Source organism: Antechinus flavipes, chromosome 3 (assembly GCF_016432865.1).
Source record: "Antechinus flavipes isolate AdamAnt ecotype Samford, QLD, Australia chromosome 3, AdamAnt_v2, whole genome shotgun sequence".
NCBI lineage: Eukaryota > Metazoa > Chordata > Mammalia > Dasyuromorphia > Dasyuridae > Antechinus > Antechinus flavipes.
In genome coordinates this window covers 40,357,264-40,378,566 of record NC_067400.1, presented here as the reverse complement: position 1 = coordinate 40,378,566, position 21,303 = coordinate 40,357,264, and positions in this window count along the sequence as shown.

The window sequence follows — 21,303 nt, the reverse complement described above, 5'->3', positions numbered from 1 at the left end:
CCTAGATGGCAGGCAGTCTTATACAGATTAAATATGTTACAGTTTATCCTAGATACAATATATGTTTGCAGAACCGAACAGTTCTCTTATTGTACATGAAGAATTAGATTCAGAAGGTAAAAATAACCTGAGAAGAAAAACAAAAATGCAAACAGTTCACACTCATTTCCCAGTGTTCCTTCTCTGGGAACTGATTCTGTCCATCATTGATCAATTGGAACTGAATTGGATCTTTTCATTGTCGAAGATATCCACTTCCATCAGAATACATCCTCATACAGTATTGTTGTTGAAGTGTATAATGATCTCTTGGTTCTGCTCATTTCACTTAGCATCAGTTCCTGTAAGTCTCTCCAAGCCTCTCTGTATTCATCCTGTTGGTCATTTCTTACAGAAAAATAATATTCCATAACATTCATATACGACAACTTACCCAACCATTCTGTAATTGATGGGCATCCACTCAATTTCCAGTTTCTTGCCACCACAAACAGGGCTGCCACAAACATTTTGGCACATACAGGTCCCTTTCCCTTCTTTAGTATCTCTTTGGGATATAAGCCCAGTAGTAACATTGCTGGATCAAAGGGTATGCACAGATTGATAACTTTTTGGGCATAATTCCAGATTGCTCTCCAGAATGGTTGGATTCATTCACAACTCCACCAACAATGTATCAGTGTCCCAGTTTTCCCATATGCCCTCTAACATTTGTCATTATTTTTTCCTGTCATCTTAGCCAATCTGACAGGTGTGTAGTGGTATCTCAGAGTTGTCTTAATTTGCATTTCTCTGATTAATAATGATTTGGAGCATATTTTCATATGTCTATAAATAGTTTCAATTTCTTCGTCTGAGAATTGTCTGTTCATATCCTTTGACCATTTATCAATTGGAGAATGGCTTGATTTCTTATAAAATAGAGTCAATTCTCTATATATTTTGGAAATGAGGCCTTTATCAGAAACTTTAATTGTAAAAAATGTTTTCATAATCAAAAATTTCTATTTTGTGATCAATAATGATCTCTAGTTCGTCTTTGGTCACAAATTCCTTCCTCCTCCACAAGTCTGAGAGGCTTGTGTTCTCATAGGAACAAGTCCTATGTTCCTCTAATTTATTTATAATCTCTTTCTTTATGCCTAAATCATGGACCCATTTTGATCTTATCTTGTTGTACAGTGTTAAGTGTGGGTCCATGCCTAATTAGCTAGAAGGATCCTTACAAATTTCTCTCTTTACTTTCCAAAAATAACCTTATTTATACTTTTATGTTGAAAATACAAATTATTTTTATGCCATGAGCCAGGAAGGGTAAATGAAGACCCAGTTGGATTGTTTCCCTTCTGGATTGGAATGAGAATGAAGGTGATGTTAGCAAAGGATGTTTCTGTAATGCTTTATCTTCAAAAAAAAATTGAGAAAACATTTTTGTTTAAAGTTTTGAGTTCCCAATTCTATCCCTCCCTTATTTTCCCTTTTCCCTTCTCCTTTAGATGGTAAGGAATCAGATATAGGTTATAAATGTGCAGGAAGATTCAAATAAACAAGGGAAAAAGTAAAAAGCATGGTTCAGTCTATATTCAGTCAGTATCAGTTCTTTCTCTGGAGGTAGATAGCATGCTTTATCATTAGTCCTTTGGAATTGTCTTGGATCGTTGTATTGCTGAGAATAGCTCAATTCTTAATCATACAATATTGCTGTAATTGTGTATGATGTTCTCCTGGTTCTGTTCATTTTACTATGCATCAATTTAGGTTAAGTCTTTCCAGATTTATTCTTTTTCTCCATTTCATTCCCCCACTACTCCCAAGCAAGCTATAGTTAAGAAAGAATCTATCTATCTATCTATCTATCTATCTATCTATCTATCTATCTATCTATCTATCTATACACACATACACCCACATATATACAGATCTCCACATACCTCTTTGCTATGTCTGCTGATCCTTTGCTTTAATTCTGCTCCTAACTTGCCTTGCTACTACTTAATTTTCCCACTCTCCCCCCCATGGATTCCTCCTTCTCTCCCCCTTATTTCTTTATAGATTTTATAGGGTGCTATATCCTTCATGACATATATATATATATATATATATATATATATATATATATGTCATGAAGGATATAGCACCCTATAAAATATATATATACACACACACACACACACACACACACACACACACATATATACACATATATGTATATAGTGTTACCTATTTAACAATTCACGATTTGAGTAGGTTTTTAGAACTATGAACTCTCCTTTTCCCTCTCTAGCAGGGGTCCTCAAACTTTTTAACTAGGGGCTCAGTTCACTGTCCCTCAGACCGTTGGAGGGCCAGAATATCGTAAAAACAAAAACTTTGTTTTGTGGGCCTTTAAATAAAGAAACTTCATAGCCCTGGGTGAGGGGGATAAGCGTCCTCAGCTGTCGCATCTGCCCCATGGGCCATAATTTGAGGACCCCTGCACGGTCTAGAGCCTCTGTGTTTTTTCTTCCTCTGTACCTCCTTTGTATAATATGATTGCTATTTTTACCTTAACTCTGCCCCAATCTTTCTTTTGAGCTAGCCTATTGTTGATATCAATCTTAAACATATGCAATACATTTCCCATGTAAATAAAAAACCATAATCAATTTGTTCATGTTGAGTTCCTTGAGAATGATCTTTGATATTGGCTCTTATATGTTAAATTTTCTGTTAAGTTTGAGTTTGGTTGATAGAAAGTCCTGAAAATCTGCAAGTTCATCGAATGTCCATTTTTTACCTCATTCAATATTACAGATAATTTTGCTGGATATGATGTTTTTGATCACAGGCCTAGTTCTTTTGATTGTCGGTAGAGCTTTACCATTTTTAAAGCACTTTAAATTCATGACTTTCTGCTGGATTCTCTGAATGAAAAATAAGAGCCATAATAAGATATTCTACTCCCACCTAGTGGTGAGCATAGGAATGACATCACCTAGGAAAAATTGGAAAGAAATATGAGGGAAAATGCTGTGTTTCCATTCTCAGTGAGCATTATTTTTTTTCCTCCTCATTGCTGTCACTTTCTCTGATATTAATGGCAGAATTCTAGTTGGGTTAAACACTGCGATCAGGCAGAATTAATCTGGGGAGGGGGCGTTGTGGTACTTAAGACTCAAATTCTCATTCATTACTAGCTGATTGTTGGGCCTCAGTCTCCTGCTCTGCAAATGACTTCTAAGATTCTCTCCAGATATTATGTCCATGAATTGAGACAACATATTCTGCTTCCGACCCTTCCTTATTCCTTTGCAAACTGGCTTTGAGAATACCTTCATTATCTATCTCAAGGAGATTTAACTGGGGAAAACTTCCAGTTTTAAATCTATCACTCTCTGGGAGCGAAGTGGAAAGTTTTTTGTCTGTTTTTTAAATTAAAGCTGTTTATTTTCAAAACATATGCATAGATAATTTTCAACATTCACCTTTGCAAAATCTTGTGTTCCAATTTTTTTTCTTCCCTTCCCTCCACCCCCTCCTCAAGATGGCAAGTAATCCAATCTATGTTAAACATGGGCAATTCTTCTGTACAATTATCCTGCTGCACAAGAAAAATCAGATCAAAAAGGAAAAAAAGTGAGAAAGAAATTGCTGTCTTTTTTCTCTCTTAAGGTATTTTAGTTTAAAAATTGAATGTGAACAATAAAATAGTATGTATATATTGGGGGAGCAGAGGGCAAAATGACTGTTTCTTGGGCAGGACTTGGGGCAGGACTGGGGAGTGGAAATAGCATTTGACTGAGAAGAGGGAAGCCTGCTCTTTAGGACAAATTCTGCCAGTAATTTAGTCTTTAACTCTTGGTAAACCATTTAATCTCTCTGGGCCCAGATTGCTCATCTTTAATCAAAGATGATTGTGTCTCTTCTTCAAAATTGTGACATCACATGAGATGATGGATGTTCATAGGATCATAGCTCCAGGACTATGTTCAACTCCATCATTTTACAACGGGGGAAACTGAGGCCCAGTGAGGTAAACTATCCACCAAGATTCCATGGAGAGGAAATGGGGTAAGCTGGATTTGGTCCCAAGGACTCTGAATCCCAACCCACTACTATTATTATGTACCAAACTGCCTCTTTAGAAATATGAAGCACTCAACAAATACAGAATATTCAATTGAACATTTATTAATAGATGGCATTTGTACAAAAAGGATTATATTGTCATTTGAGCTTCACAACAGTCCTGAAAGGTAAGGACTAGTAATCTAAATAGTAAGATATTTCCATTTTACAATGAAGAAAACTGAAGTTCAGAGAAATAAATTAATTCATTCAATGAGCACATATATTAATTGACTACTATGTAATAGGCACTATGCCTGTTTATCCAGTTTACTCTGTAGGTATCTTGTATGTACACAGTTGTATATGCACATGTTGTTTTCCCCATTAGAATGTAAGCTTCTTGATGGCAGGGATTATTTTAGCTTTCTTTTGTATCCCCAATGATTAGGACAGAACCTGGCACATAATAAAAAAAAGTATATTTAATAAATGTTTGTTGATTTAATTTGACTTGATGGGCTAAGTGCTAGAGAGACAAAGACAAAAATTAAAGTTTCTATTATGAAAATGTTTTGCCTAACTATATATGTATAACCTATATCCAATTGACTGCATTTTCAAAGTTGGGGGATATGAGGAGGGAGGAAGGGAGAGAATCTGGAGCTCAAAGTTTTAAAAATGAATATTAAAAATTGTTTTTACATATATCTGGGGAAAAATAAAATACTATCTATAGTTATTTTAAATGAGATTTCTCTTTTTATCTTTTGTTATCTGGATTTGTTGGTAGTATATAGAAACATTGATGACATGGCTTTATATCATGCAACTTTGCTGATATAAACTAACTTTGTTAGTTGTTTCTAGTAGGTTTTTAGCTGATTCTCTTAATCATACCATCATATCATGCAATATACAATAATTTTGTTTCTTCATTACCTTGCAACCTAATTCTTTCAATTTTTTCTTCTTATTGCTAAAGCTAACATTTAAAAAATTTTTTTTTATTCAAGCTTTTTACTTTCAAAACATATACATAATCTTCAACATTCACTCTTGTAAAATCTTGTGTTTCAAATTCTTTTCCCCTCTCTTCCCCTCATCCCTTTCCATAGAAGCAAGTAATATAATATATGTGAAACATGTGCAATTCTTCTACACATATTTCCACAATTATGTTGCACAAGAAAAGTCAGATAAAAAAAAATGAGAAAGAAAACAACATGCAAGCAAGCAACAATAAAAAAAAATTAAAATACTATGTTGTGATCCACACTCAGTCCCCACAGCCCTCTCCCTAGGTGTAGATGACTCTCTCCATCACAAGACCATTAGAAATGGCCAGAATCACCTTGTTGTTGAAAAGAGTCACGTCCATCAGAATTGATCATTGTAAAATCTTGCTATTGCTGTGTTCAATGATCTCCTGGTTCTACTCACCTGAGCTTAGCATGAGTTCATGTAAGTCTCTCCAGGCCTCTCTAAAATCATCCTGCTGGTCATTTCTTATAGAACAACAATATTCCATAACATTCATATACCATAACTTATTCAGCTATTCTCCAACTGATGAGCATCCACTCAGGTTTTAGTTCCTTGCCACTACAAAAAGGGCTGCCACAAACATTTTTGCACATGTGGGTCCTTTTCCCTTCTTTAAGATCTCCCATGAGTGTAATTTTCTAGTCATTTCAATCGTGTCCAACTCTTCATGATCTTACAAGGGGTTTCCTTGATTAAGATACTAGAGTGGTTTGACATTTCCTTTCCCAGCTCTTTTTTACAGTTGAGGAAACTGAGGCAAACATACTCCAGGGCCAGTGTTCTATCTACTGCACCATCTAGCTGCCCCAATCATTGATAGTATTCAGGGTACCATGCTGCATACTGGGGGAAAAGCAAACTTTGGAAAGATAATCTCTGTTCTCATGAAGTTCACAGGCACATGGAAAATAAATGCCTATTAGGAATATATAAACAAATTATCCTGTGAGGTCCAAGAGGAGACAATTCACTCTTAGCTATGGGGGAGCAGAGAAGGTTCCATGAAAAAGAAAACATATAATTCGATAAGCCTATAGAAAGTAAGAGTAAAGGCATGGAAATGGGATAATACAGGACATGTCTTAGGGGAAAAGTTATCCAGTTTGGATGCAGTGTTTTGGGGAAGGAAGCAATCTGAGATGGGACTGGAAAGATTAGGATGGCACCAGGAAGATCAGACAAAGGATGTTAAACTTCATTGGCTAAGCAAAAGGGAATCAATCCTTGAAGATTTTTTTTTTTTTTAATCAGGAAAGACATAATTAACATGGCACAAGGGATAGAGTACTGGAGCTGATATTAGGAAAACTTGAGTTGTAATCCTATCTAACACTAGCTGTGTGATTCTGTGTGATTTAATTTCTCTGTGCCTCAGTTTCCTCATTTGTCAAATAAGGGTGTTGAACTCAATGGCCTGAAACATTCCTTAGTAGTTCTAAATCTATGGTCCAACAAGGATCTGGATCTCTAGAGGCTTCTAAGGGTAACTCTGAGGGGACAGGTTTCTAGCAAGCTTACAAATTCCCATGAGTGCCTTTTTCCAGTCACTTCAATTGCATCTTTATGACCTCATTTGGGATTTCCTTGGCTGAGCTATCTCCTGGAGTGGTTTGCCATTTTCTTTCCCAGCTCTTTTTACATATAAGGAAAAAGCGCTGAATGACATGTCCAAGATCACACAATTCCTAGCTATCTGAACTCAAGGAAATGAGTGTTCTGATTTCAGATCCAGAACTCTATCCATTGAGCCACATTTAGCTGCCCACAAAGTTGCCTATTAGTGTGCTACCTAATGATAATGAGACATTTCATTTTTTTTTTTTTTTGAAGCAAAGGGTATTTACTAAGATAGTCTAGTAAGAATACTTGTTAAAACTGATTCCTGGGGCAGCTAAGTGGTGCGATGGATACAGCACCAACCCAAGTCAGGAGTACCTGAGTTCAAATATGATTTCAGACACTTAACATTTCCTAGCAGTGTGACCCTGGGCAAGTCACTTAACTCCAATTGCCTCAGGGGAAAAAAAAAGCCTCTTAAACTGGGAGTGCATTTTCCCTTAAATACACAAGGTCCCTGGAGCGAGCATGCTCAAACCTAAATTGTATAGATAATTGAGTTATACATACAGAGAACAAATATACTATAAAGGAGTACCTTTTGACTCCTAGTTATTAGAAAGCTTTTCTCCCTTTGCAGAATCCTCATGAAGTTCCTTTTATTTGTAGCTCCTGCTGGATGTGTGGCCCAGTTGGACCTGAGGATCAATGCCTCTGTTGAATCCACGCTGGCACTTCTCGCTCCCAGGAGGAGGTCTCACCTTGTGACCCTGCTTCCTCCCTCAGATACTCATTTCTGCAAACTTGTTTGTCTTCAGGGTGTTCTTGGTGTGGCTCCCTTTGCTCTCAGCTGGATGCCTTGTCTCCCACTGATTCAGTCTTCCTGAAAGCACAGTCATAGAGGAAGGAGAGGAGAAAGAACAAAACATTTTCTCCCTCCGAATTCTCTCTTGGAGCTGGGCAGCAACTCTGGTTCATTTGGCTGAGAAACTTTGAATTGGCTTGTTTTCTTATACACAGATCCAAGGTCTGATTCTTTAACCAATCACACAATATTTTCTGTCTTCATCCAAAGATCAAAGAGTTCATTTCTCTTAACTTGATGAAACATATTTAGTTTATGCTTTGATTGACTCATAAGAACTGGAACTTTTGTGATAACCACAATTGAAGTAGAAAGCTCTCTCTTATACTTATATGATTGTCTTGTAAAAATGACCATTAGCTTGGTCTGATGAGTTCCTTTCCATTGTTTCCCTCATGCAATTCTATGTTGGCCATGTATTCTAGACCATAGAGGCTCACTGTATATGTGTCCATTGGATTTCAGATGGGTAGTAGATTTCATTTTTTTCAGATACCCTGCTATTATTTGATTTAAAACTGGAAGAATTTTGATTTTTTTTTTTTAAAGAAGGGGACCCTCAGGGGACTACTTTAGGCTTTAAAAACCCTGGTTAGTTTCCCAAAGTAAATCTAACCTACTCTTCTCTTCCTGTTCAATTTATAATCAGTCAATTGTTTGATTTCAGTATTTTCCCCAAGATCTATGCTTTGATGGACCAACTCTATTGGTCAGTCAACTCTATGGTTTTAATTAAAAAACCTCTATGGTTTTAATTTTTAAAAATTATTTAAAAATTTTTTAATAAAGTTCTCTCATGTAATCTATCTTAAAATACCTTGTGTGTTAGTGAGATATTAGACCAGGCTCTCCTGGTGACTGAAATAATCCCCGATTGCAAATGAGTTACTGGGGAAGCTAAGGCCACAGATTTCCCTCCATAAATCCAGAGACCTTAATTTGCATAAGCTCATACATAATTTACTCTAATCTACATAACCGTTTACTTGGTAGGTTTAAATGGCTCTAACTTAACGTATGTGTTTAATAATCTGTGTGATTCAGTGACCCTGGTGGATTTTCCAATTCATGAGTCTTGATTTAGAGACCTGGTTGTCATTAAGCTGGAGGAGTTGAGACTTCTGCACATTTACATGATGATGGGACAGCTTTTCTTCTCTGTGCCAAAATGAGGATTTTTCTGCTATTATAGTCTGGACATTTTGTTGTGTTGTTGGTTTATATCCAATTCTTGGTGAGCCTTTTTAGGGTTTTCTTGGTAAAGGTAGTAGAGTGGCTTGCCATTTCTTTCTCCAGTTCATTTTACAGATGAGGAAACTGAGGTAAATAGGGTCAAGTGATTGTTGCACCATTGTCTGAGGCCAGATTTGAACTTGTGAAGATGTCTTCCTAATGTCTAGGCCAGTGTTCTATCTATTGTGCAGGGTCCCTGGTAAATAATAGGTGGATTATTAAATACAAGTTGATTATATTCATTTTATGGGGCAGAAAGAGTCAATGGAACTTCCAAGGCTAGACATAATTTGGGTACTGGAAGAATCTACCCTTGAGTTTGTGTTAAGTTTGAGCTCCTTGGGGAGATCCTGTTGCATAATGGATAGAACCACAGACTAGAATCCAGAAGAACTAGTTTCAAATCCTGCTTTAATCATGTGACATATGGGGTTAATAACTGACATGTCACTTCATTGCTCAGGCTCTTAAGCAATTCCTCAAGTCTTATTTAATAAGTTAAATGCTAGTTTTGATTTGTATTGGTGAAAGAAATTCTCATATCCAAGGCAAATCACAAATCCTAGATGGACTCATTTAAATCACCAGGGTCCTTGAAAGAAAGTAAAATTTCTAGCTGCTTGTCATAGAACCTAAACTTTGGTCTTCTAAATTTGTCCTCCCTGATTTTGAGGTCTCTTGGAGGCCTGGAAGATTTTGTCACAGATTTTGTGGGAAATTCTTGTATTTTGGAAGTCTCACAGGAAGCATCTAATTATAGGCTATTAAAGTTGGAAGCGATCCAAGTCATGTGTCTGTGTCTGATCCTTTCTGCTAGATTGTAAACTCTCAGAGGGTAAGGAAAATCTTTACAGAGCTTTAATTAAGGATAAAGTAAAGCTTTTCTTCAAAGCACTAAAATTTTGAAGATCTTTATTGTACTTCCACAGAGAGAGACATGTGAGCTTAGTAGATCATAGGCCAAAATAATCAATTAAAATGGCAACTTCCTGGGGGCTTTTTCCTCCTGATAATCCTTTTCTTCCAGTAGTCCCATGGGTACCATTCAGGTAGCCAGAGTCAAGATTCTCTCCTCTTGTCAAAGGCTGATATCTGGCATTTTACTTTTGTGGAGCCTCATATCACAAGGTCCAAGATCTCTACAAGCAACCTCTCAATTGCTTGCTCCAGGCATTTGTTTTTATTTGTATTTTATTTTGCCATACTTGCCCATGGTATTAACATGGCTAGTTGTGGTTGGCTTCTCATTTATCTATCTATCTATCTATCTATCCTGAGCAAGGAAAATAGAATGTTGCACAAAACTAAATCCAGGTTAAAATAGATTTAATTTTTTTATTATTATAGCTTTTTATTGACAAAACATATGCATGGATAATTTTTCAACATTCAAAAACTACTGTTCCAACTTTTCCCCTCCCCTAGATGACAGATAGTCCTGTTAAATACATGTAAATATGTTAAAGTATGTGTTAAATACAATATATGTATACATATTTATACAGTTGTCTTGCTATACAAGACAAATTGGATTTAGGAAGAAGGTAAAAATAACCTGGGAAGAAAAACAAAAATGCAAGCAGACAAAAACAGAAAGAGTGGAAATGTTATGTTGTAGTCCACATTTCTCAGTGTTCTTTCACTGGGTGTAGCTGGTTCAGTTCATTACTGCTCTATTGGAACTGAGTTGGTTCATCTCATTGCTGGAGATGGCCACGTCCATCAGAATTGATCATCATATAGTATTGTTGTTGAGGTATATAGTGATCTCCTGGTCCTGATCATTTCACTCAGCATCAGTTCATGGAAATCTCTTCAGGCCTCTCTGAAATCATCCTGCTGGTCATTTGTTACCGAACAGTAATATTCCATAACATTCATGGACCACAACTTATTCAGCCATTCCCCCACTGATGGGCATTTATTCACTTTCCAGTTTCTGGCCACTACAAAGAGGGCTGCCACAAATATAAAATAGACTTAATAATAGACACTTAACTTGTTAGGGGTCATAAATGCCTTCCAGCTGGTCTTCCATTTTCTATGTGAATACTTTCAGCAACGGGGAGTTTATTTTATTTTTAAATAACTTTAATTGTTTAAAAGTTCTTCCCTTTATTGAATTAGAATTTGCCTTCCTACAACTTCACCCACTTGTAATGCTCTCCAAAGCAGCACAAAACAATTCTGTTTTCTCTCTTACATGAAAGCCCTAATAAGATTTTAGAAGATCAAGTATGATGAGCTCAGCTATAGAAACAGAAAGGACTTTAGATACTATCTAGTATAACCTTTTTCATTTTATAGACAAGGAACCTGAAATTCAAAGAAATTCAATAATTTGTCCAAAATCACACAGATGGTAAACCTCAGAGTCAGGGTTTGGTTTATTGGGTCCCTCTATTGCACTGTGCTGCAACTGAGTGCCTCCCAAAACAGGGATATTGGTATTGAAGGATAGATCACTTCTATCACAATTTGACCTAGCTCTAACTCTAACCCTAAATGTGCCTCTGTCTCTAATCCTCTCACTAAATGTGCCTCTGACTCCAACCCTAACCCTAAATATGCCTTGGACCCTGAGGAAGCTGTCTCTCTTCACCCCACTCAGGAAAGGGCCTTGAATAATATTAAAAACCCAAATTTCTGAATCATTTAAAAGTTGTAATTTAATTCTTCCTTTCTTTAATGATCAGCTCAAGTGCTACTGCCTCCTACTTGGCCTTTACTGGTCCTTTCAGGTCTTATTGCTATCACCCTCCTCCCTGTATTATCTTATATTTATCTGTGTATATGTTCTCCTAACCATCAGATCTCCAATACAATACAATTAGTCATGTTTGTGTCTCCAGTACCTAGCACACGGCCTCACACTTTGGAGGGATTGGATGAATATCTTTTGAATGTTGAATGTTGAAATGGCATATATAGGAGTCATGCTTGGACTGAGAGTTTAGAGGTAAGAAAATTAGTTTTAGAAAAATGAAAAGACTTGTCCAAAAGCCCACAGGGAGGGAAAGGGAAGTGGATGAATATTTATTAAGTGCTTACTATATACAAAGTGAGATTTAAACCCAAATCTTGGGCTCTTGTGTTCTTTCTGCTATACTATATACCCTCTCACAGGAAATTTAGTGTTTTTATTTATATTTATTTATAGTGTATTTATTTACATTTATAGGATTTAGTAAATACCCATTACATATCAGACACTATTCTAAGGGTTTTACAATGAATACAATCATTCTGGAAGATAAATATTATTATGCCCATTTTATAGTTGGGGAACTGAGGCAGATAGTAGTTAAGTAACTTGCTTAGAATTACCTAGCTAGGAAGTATAAGTACCTAAGTTCAGATATGAACTCAGATTTTACTGACCCTAGTTGTATCCACGCTGAGTCATAGAAACACTCTTGAAAGAGATTTTTGGTTGAGTCCAATAAGGATGACTCTTTTTTTTCTCTTTTTAAAATAATAGCTTAAAATATTTTTCAAAATATACACAAAGATGGTTTTTAACACTCACCCTTGCAAAACCTTGTGTTTCATATTTTTCTCCCTCCCTCCCCACCTTGCTCCTACAGCAAGTAATCCAATATAAGTTAAACATGTGCAATTCTTCTACACATATTTGCACATTTATCATGGGGCACAAGAAAAATCAGATCAAAAAGGAAAAAAGATGAGATAGAAAAAACAAGCAAGCAAAAGCAAAAAAAGTGAAAATGTTGTTCCCACAGTCCTCCTTCTGGATGTAGATGGCTCTCTCCATTACAAGATTATTGGAATTGTCCTGAATCATCTCATTCTTGAAAAGACCCATGTCCGTCATAGTTGATCAAGGGATGAAACTCTTGAGGAAGATCAAATTCAATCAGTATGGGACTGATTCCATTGGTATAGGCTGATTGCATTAACTTGAGGGTAAATTCTTAGGACGGCAATTTTAAAGTTTTTTGGTCTTAAGACTCCTTCACATTCCCTCCTCCCACCATGTGGGTTAAATCTTTTGATATTTACTATATTAGAAATGAAAATATTCCATATTATTGTTCTCTAAGAAATGATGAACAAGCTGATTTTAGAAAGGCCTGGAAAGATTTACATGAGCGAAACAAGCAGAACCAGGAATACATTATACAGCAAGAATGTGTGATGATCAACTATGGCAGAGTTGGTTCTTTTCAGTGGTTCAGTAATTCAAAGAGGTCCCAATAGATAGAAAATGCCATCTGCATACAGAAAAAGAACTATGGAGATTGAATGTAAATTCTATGTTCACTTCTTTTTTTTCCTCTTCTATAGATTTTTCTGTTTTGTTCTGATTTTTCTCTTCCAACATGATTCATAAAGTAATGTGTATTAAAATAAAATAAATCGGAAAGAAAAGAGAAGAAATTAAAACATTCTAGTATTATTATGCAAACAATTTTGACCTGTGAAAGGGTCTTAAGGATCCTCAGTTGCCCCTGCATGACACTTTGAAAACCACTAGCTTAAACCTGGGTTCAAATCCTGATGTTAACACATGCTATTTGTGCAACTTGGTAAGTTAATAATAACAGTGATAGCTAACATTTGTATATCACTTTAAAGTTTGCAAAATGCTTTAAATATATTATCTCATTTAATCCCTTTCTGAACCTCAGTTTGTATCATTTCTATAATGAGGCAGCTAGGTGGTGCAGTGGATTGAATGTCTAGAGACTCATTTAATTAAATATGGCCTCAGATTCTTTCTAGCTGTGTGATCCTGGGCAAGTCATTTAACCCTATTTACTTCAGTTTTCTAGTCTGTGAAATGAACTGGACAAGGGAATGACAAAACCATTTCAGAATCCTTGCCAAGAAAATCACAAATGGAGTCACAAAGACTCTTTGACAACATGACTATTGAATAACAACAAAATGAGTATGGAGAGTATGGAGTATGTGATGTAGAGTACAGAGAGTTGATTCTGGGTCAGAAAGAATTCAGTTAAACATTTGTATTATATGATAGGCACTGTATTAAGTATTGTACACATATTATCTCATCTCTCATATCTTTTCCAAGATCTTGATACTGTTGAACCTGAAAGTCTTAGTTAAAAAAAAAATAACCTAACAATATGCCTCAAAAATGACATGTTTGGTGAGAAAGCTTGACTAGGGAAGTCACAATATTATTTATTTTATAAGGCACTTGGGGTTACATGACTTGTCCAGAGTAGTGTCTGAAGCTGTATTTGAACTCAGATTCTATTGACTTTAGGGATGATGTCCCAGTCTTTGAACCACTTAGCTACCACAATAATTACATTTTATAAAATGATTTTGAAACTATCAATACTCCTAGAAAAGTGGAAATCTAGAAAGTTACAAATGATGCTAACAAACTAGACATCTGCCTAGAAATTTATGAAAAGAAAGAAAGATTCAAATACATCTAGAAAGATGAAAATCTAGTAAAAAAAAAACCAAACAAACTAGAAATCAAGATGGAAAGGTGAAAATTTATCTGGAAAACTGTAAATTCAACTAGATACTTTTATACTGCATTGATGGGGAATGATAGATAAGGAGGGATAAAAGAAAAAAAAAACCATTGATGTTAATTTAACCACATAGGGCTACCAAGCAAGATTGTGTATTGATGTTAAGTTTTCAGCAAAACATTCAATTTTTATCTTTAAAAGAAATTAAACTGAGAAGTTACAAATATGGCTATAAGCTTCAAAAATTAAAAAGTAATAATAATATGTAACATTTGCATAATACTTTCTAGATGGTAGGTGTAGGTACCCTACCTAAGCTCTTTACAATGATCTCATTTGATCCTCACAACAACCCTGGGAGATCAGTATTATTATCCCTATTTTACAGATAAGGCAACCGAGGCAAACAGTGTTTAAGTGACTTGCCAGTAAATGTCTGAGGCTCAATTTGAACTCGGGTTTTTCTGAACCCAACCTCGGTGTTATATCCACTTAGCTATCTGTCTTTAAAAATAATAAAAATACCTGGTAATCCACAAATAAAAATAGAAAGGTGAAAATTTCACTAGAAATCCAGATAGAAAGGTACAAATATAGCAAACCAAACCAGAACAAAGAAAACAAACCCTAAAGAGAAGGTAGAAGAAACAATATCTCATAGGAGATGAAAATAATTAATTGGGATATGGTTTGATGACTATGTTCAAGCCAATGGACAGGAGTTCATACTTGGTTGATTGCAGGTACCTGGATATAAGAAATTATTTGAAAGATATTTGGTTTAAATGATGATTATTTTCCTTAGTAGAAGTGAGGGTCAAAAAGTTATTAAATTGTGCATACCCTTTGATCCAGCAGTGTTTCTATTGGGCTTATACCCCAAAGAGATACTAAAGAAGGGAAAGGGATCTGTATGTGCCAAAATGTTTGTGGCAGCCCTGTTTGTAGTGGCTAGAAACTGGAAAATGAATGGATGACCTTCAATTGGAGAATGGCTGGGTAAATTGTGGTATATGAATGTTATGGAATATTATTGTTCTGTAAGAAATGACCAGCAGGATGAATACAGAGAGGCTTGGCGAGACTTACATGAACTGATGCTAAGTGAAATGAGCAGAACCAGGAGATCATTATACACTTCGACAACGATATTGTATGAGGACATATTTTGATGGAAGTGGATTTCTTTGACAAAGAGACCTAACTGAGTTTCAATTGATAAATGACGGACAGAAGCAGCTATACCCAAAGAAAGAACACTGAGAAACGAATGTGATCTATCTGCATTTTTGTTTTTTTTCCCGGGTTATTTTTACCTTCTGGATCCAATTCTCCCTGTGCAACAAGACAACTGTTCGGTTCTGCAAACATATATTGTATCTAGGATATACTGCAACATATCTAACATATATAAAACTGCTTGCCATCTAGGAGAGGGGGTGGAGGGAGGGAGGGGAAAAATCAGAACAGAAACGAGTGCAAGGGATAATGTTGTAAAAAAATTACCCTGGCATGGATTCTGTCAATATAAAGTAATTATTAAATAAAAATTAAAAAAAAAAAGAAGTGAGGGTCCCAATTGTCTGTGAAACACTCCCTCTCTCCCTCTACTTTTTAGACTGTCTACTTTTTTCCAAGTGCCATATATATATCTCCTCCCAGCTGCTAGTGCTAAAATGATTTTGCATTTTTTATTGTATTGATTTGTATGGCATACATAATGTTTATCGAATAAAATGTTATATTACTATATGCTATATTATATTATAAATATAACATATCATATCCATATAATATTATATCATATCATGCTATAAGAATATAATTTATATGATAGATATGAAGTTCTCTTCATCAGAATATCTGTAAGCCCTTTGAAAATAGGCCTGTTTCCCCTTTGGTCCATATCTCCAGTGACTGACAGGCACTTAATAACTGCTGGTTGATGAAAACATTATTTGTCACCATCATTTGTTTCCCTTAGAAAATTCATCTTTTTTTTTTTTCTGAAACTATTTTGAAGGTTCCATATGGAAAGAGGCACCATGGTGCAATGGGTGATGAGGTGCCATACAGTTTGAAAGACCCAAATTTAAGTATTGCTTCTGAAACAGACTGGCTGTGTGACAAATCTATCACCAAAGAACTAATGTTTTATTTTTTTCATTTAAGCTTTTCATTAAAAATGAATTTTGTATCACTTACCCAAAAACTTTGGAGATCCAGAATCATTCTCCTTTACTCCTGACTTTCGGGGCTTTTTTTTTTTTTCTTTAACCATTTGGGTACTTTCCTCCAATCAGATGAGATAATATTGGTAAACTGCTTTGCACAATGCCTGGCACATAGTAGGTGCTTAATAAATGCTTCTCTGCATTTAGTTCTGTTTTATATAATGCTGCCTTCTCCCATTAGAATGTAAACTCTAAGAGAGCAGGGGCCAACTTTTTGGCCTGTATTTGTATTCCTAGTGTTAAGCCCAGTGCCCAACATATATTAAGTGCTGAATCAATGCTAGTTGACTTGAGAGATCACCAGATAGGTAAGATTTGATTATTTTCCCATAGGTAATGGAAGAATGTGACTGCATCCTGACTCTTACATTTTTCATATGATGTGATTTGACTTGACACTGTAATTTCATCAAATGTGAAAACTTCTAGAATGGAAATTTCCTTCAATGATTCCACTGTGTATGTGGAATTTGATGAAATGAGAGAGATCTGAGTTGAAATCTAGATACTTATGAGTGATATGACCCTGGGCAAGTAACTTAATATTTCACAGTCTCATCTGTAAAATGATTATAATAATTATAACAATTATTATACATTACTATATATAATAATGCCATATTAATAATTATAATTATCATAATATTGATACAATTAATTATAATATATTAATATTTATTATAATTATAATTATTTTATATTATAATATAATATATAATTATAATTATATTATAATAAATGATTATAATAACATTTATTTAACAGGTTTGCTGCAAGGCTCAAATGAAACATCCCATGTATAGTACTTTCTCATACGTACTGTCTATAGGACCAGGCAATTGCAATCGTCTAAGACTACAAGACAGTTGCTAATAACAGTACTGCTAATAATGACAAATTTATATCACATTTTAGGGTTTGTGCAGTACTTTACATGCGTTACCTCATTCTCTGTAGTGATTTGGTCCATCTTAAGGAAAAAAAAAAACCACAAAGCCATAGAATAGACACAAAACAGACTTTTAAAAAGGTAACCCTAGGATGCTCCAGACTCCATTCACAAACACCCAGAGGGATGGGAGTAGAAAGAAAAGGATTCTGGAGGTCCAACTCGGGATATTTAGGCTTCAGTGGTATGGGTGCCTTAGGGAGACATAGACCAGATTGAGCAGCTCTGATCAATATCGATGGATGGAGGGTGCAGTTCCAAAGTAGAGCACTGAAGGGCGCTCCAAGCACATCTCTGAGCCTCAGCCGTTGCTAGCTTTAATTTCCAGGACCCTTTCAGGTTGCTGGAACATCATGAAGCATATTGGATTAAAAGCACATTTAGGGAGTTCTGGATGAATGAGTGAAAGTCAGTTAAATCATAATTCACAGGGTCAAACACTTGTCAATTGATCCTTTCTAACTGTAGAGATTTCACTGGAGAAAGAAACTAAAGTCAGCCATCAATTTCATTTTAGGTCTGTTTGTCTCCCTTATACAAAAGAGGAATAATTGAGGAGCACAAGATTGATATGTAAAAGTCTATTAGAGTTATAGATTTTTTTCATTGTTTGAATGCTATCTTTTGGTTAATAAAGTGTAAAAATGAGAAAATATAAATATTCTTAATTCAAATATTTAATGGGTCATTTTTCTATAATATAAAATACTCTTTTTTATTTTCTTGGTGAGGCCATTGGGATTAAGTGACTTGCCTGGGTTCACACAGCTAATAAAGGTTACATGTCTAAGTCAGATTTGAATTCAAGTCCTCCTGACTTTAGGGCTGGTACACTGTTCCATCTAGCTGCTTCCAGTATAAAACACTCTTCAAGAGCTGATGTTTTCTTCACTTATCAGACCTTTTTGTTAAAAAAAACAAACAAACCCGGGACAAGTCATAATTATCGTAGAGATCATTTTTTACATTAATATCTCAGCTAGTTTCTATGCTGATTTCATCACTTTTAAAACAAACATTGTCAAAAAGTTTAATTGCATAGATATGTGGCTCCTATGTATATATGTAGCATAATTCTAGATAATATATGTTTAAATTAATTTTTTCTCAGATTGATTGTATTGATTGTATAGGTGTACATTTTTGACACTATGAATGGTCCATTTAGATCACATGAAGTTTGATTTGCAGACATTTCTAAAGACTACAGCAAAAATATGTGATTGTTTCCTCAATAAGCAGCCTGATCATAGTCCTTCTGTTAAAACAAAACAGATTATATATGATTTTGCTTTTGATGGCTTAGATAGAGCTCTGAACCTAGAATCCAGAGGATCTGAGTTCAAATGCAGATTCAGACACTTACTAGCTCTGTGGCTCTGGGCAAATCACTTAGCATCTGTTTGCCTCAGTTTGCTCATCTGTAAAATGGGAACAATAATAGCACTTATCTCCCAGGATTGTTGGGAGGATCAAATGAGATAATACATGTAAAGGTGCTTTAGTTAATTAATTGTTGTTTTGCTTGCTAAGTCCAGCTTAGCAAAATCCCTCCATTAGGGCCAAGCTGAATTGCTGAATTCATCTACAACATATAGTCTTAGAGAACTGCCTGGGTCAGTAAGAGTTACAGTGACTTGGCTAGGGTTACACAGCCATTATGTGTCTATCAGGACTTGAATCCAGGTCTTCCCAGCCATCTCCGTAATATGTCATCTGCTTTCCAGTTATTGCCCTCATCCTTATCTCCCTCTGACCAGAGGATTCTGACCCTGCATCCCCTGGTGCTGATAGGTGAATTTTTGCTTGGCCTCCATATTGATATCACCAAATCCCATTGTGGGTCCATCCATTCTGTACTCCTGCAGCTTTCTATCACCTTCCTTGGATTGTCTTTCCTCATTAGAATATAAGCTTCTTGAGGACAAACCTATCTTGCTTGTTTTTATTTGTTTCCCTAGTCCTTAGCCTCGTGTCTAGCACATCAGGAGTGCTTAATACATTTTTAAAATCTAAATATCTTTCTATCTAATTTTCCTGATTCCAAGCTGGCCCAATATCCACTGTACCACACTGCCTCTTTCTCTTTAATATTTACACTTCAAATTGGTTTAGTCCTTATAGTTTTCAAAGGGCTTTCCTCATGGTCTTCTCATAATAATTCTATTAAGATAGGTAGGACAAATATTAGAAGGAAGGAATAAATATTTATTAAGTACCTACTGTATGCCAGACACTGTGCTAAGCACTTTTGTTGCTATTTGTCCTGTCCAATCCTCTGTGATACCATTTGAGGATTTTTGTGACACAGATAATATAGTTCTTTGCTATTTCCTTCTCCAGCTCATTTTACAGACCAGGAAACTGAAACAAACACAGTTAAGTGACTTGCCCAGGGTCACATAGGTAGTAAGTGTTTGGGGCTGAAATTGAGATCAGGTCTTCCTGACTCTATGCCCAGCACTCTAATCACTGAACCACCTAGCTACCTTTAAACACTTTACAAATATTATTTCATTGCTCTTTCAAACAACCCTGGGAAAGAAGTGCTATTATTCCTATTTTGCAGTCAAGGAAACTGAGGCAGACAGAAATGATTTACCCATGGTCATATAATTAGAAAATACCTACTGCTATATTTGAATTCAAGTCTTCCTGCCTTCAGGTCCATTGTCCCATCTACTGCAGTGCCTATGTACTCAGTTTTATAGGTGAAGAAACTGAAATACATAGTTTAAGTGATTTGACTGTGCTCATTTAAGTCAGGACCCCAAATTATTATTTACAGTAATAGTATGTACTATATTTTATGTTTTGGTTTATTCTATTCTGATTAAGTAAGAGCTCAGCTTTAAGCTGGAAGGTCTTCAATCTTTAGGAAGGACGTAGACAAGAGGCTTCACAAGAGGCTAACTGATAATCACCAGGGATCACACTGGTGGGGGCACATGACAACTCTCAGCAAAAAAGGATTACTCCTAGACCTGAGGGGAGTAGGCAACTTCCCTCTGGAAGCACAACTTGCCCAGTTCAGTGAGGGTTAGAAGAGTGAATCCAGAAGGATTGTTGCAGTGGAGTGGGATCATTGATTTTGACCTGGCCGGCACCTTTGAGATCATCAAATCCAGTCTTCTAACCTTATAATGAGAAAACTGAGACCTGAAGAGTCAATAGGTTTACTTATAGACACAAATGAGGCTGTGCTTTGAAAACATAGCCAATTCAACAAATATTTATTAAATGCCCACTGTGTGTCAATCATGATGCTAGGCACTTGGGGAAGCAAATTTTTAGGAAAGGAAACATCTGCTCTTAAAGAGATTATATATTCTTTTGAAAATCATTAAATGATATTTTGTTTTTCAAAATACATGCAAAGATAGTTTTCAACATTCACCTTTGCAAAATCTTGTGTTCCAAGTTTTTCTCCCTCTCTTCCTCCTCTCCCTTCTCCCCAAGACAACAATCTGATATAGGTTAAACATGTACAATTCTTCTAAACATATTTTTCAAATTTGTCCTGCTGTTCAAGAAAAATCAGATTAAAAGGGAAGAAAAACACAAGAAAGGGAAAAAAAAAACCAAGCAAGCAAACAATAACAACAAAAATAGCAACAATAAAAGGTGAAAATCCTATGCTTTTATCTATATTCAGTCTCCATAATTTTCTCTCTGGCTGTGGATGGCTCTGTCCACCCCAATTCTATTAGAATTGCTTTGAACCATCTAATTATTGAAAAGAACCAATTGGATCACAGTTGATCATCACATAATCTTGTTGTTTCTGTGTACAATGTTCTCTTGGTTCTGCTCAATTCACTTAGCAACAATTCAAATAAATCTTTCCAGGCTTTTCCGAAACCAAATTGCTGATCATTTCTTATAGAACAA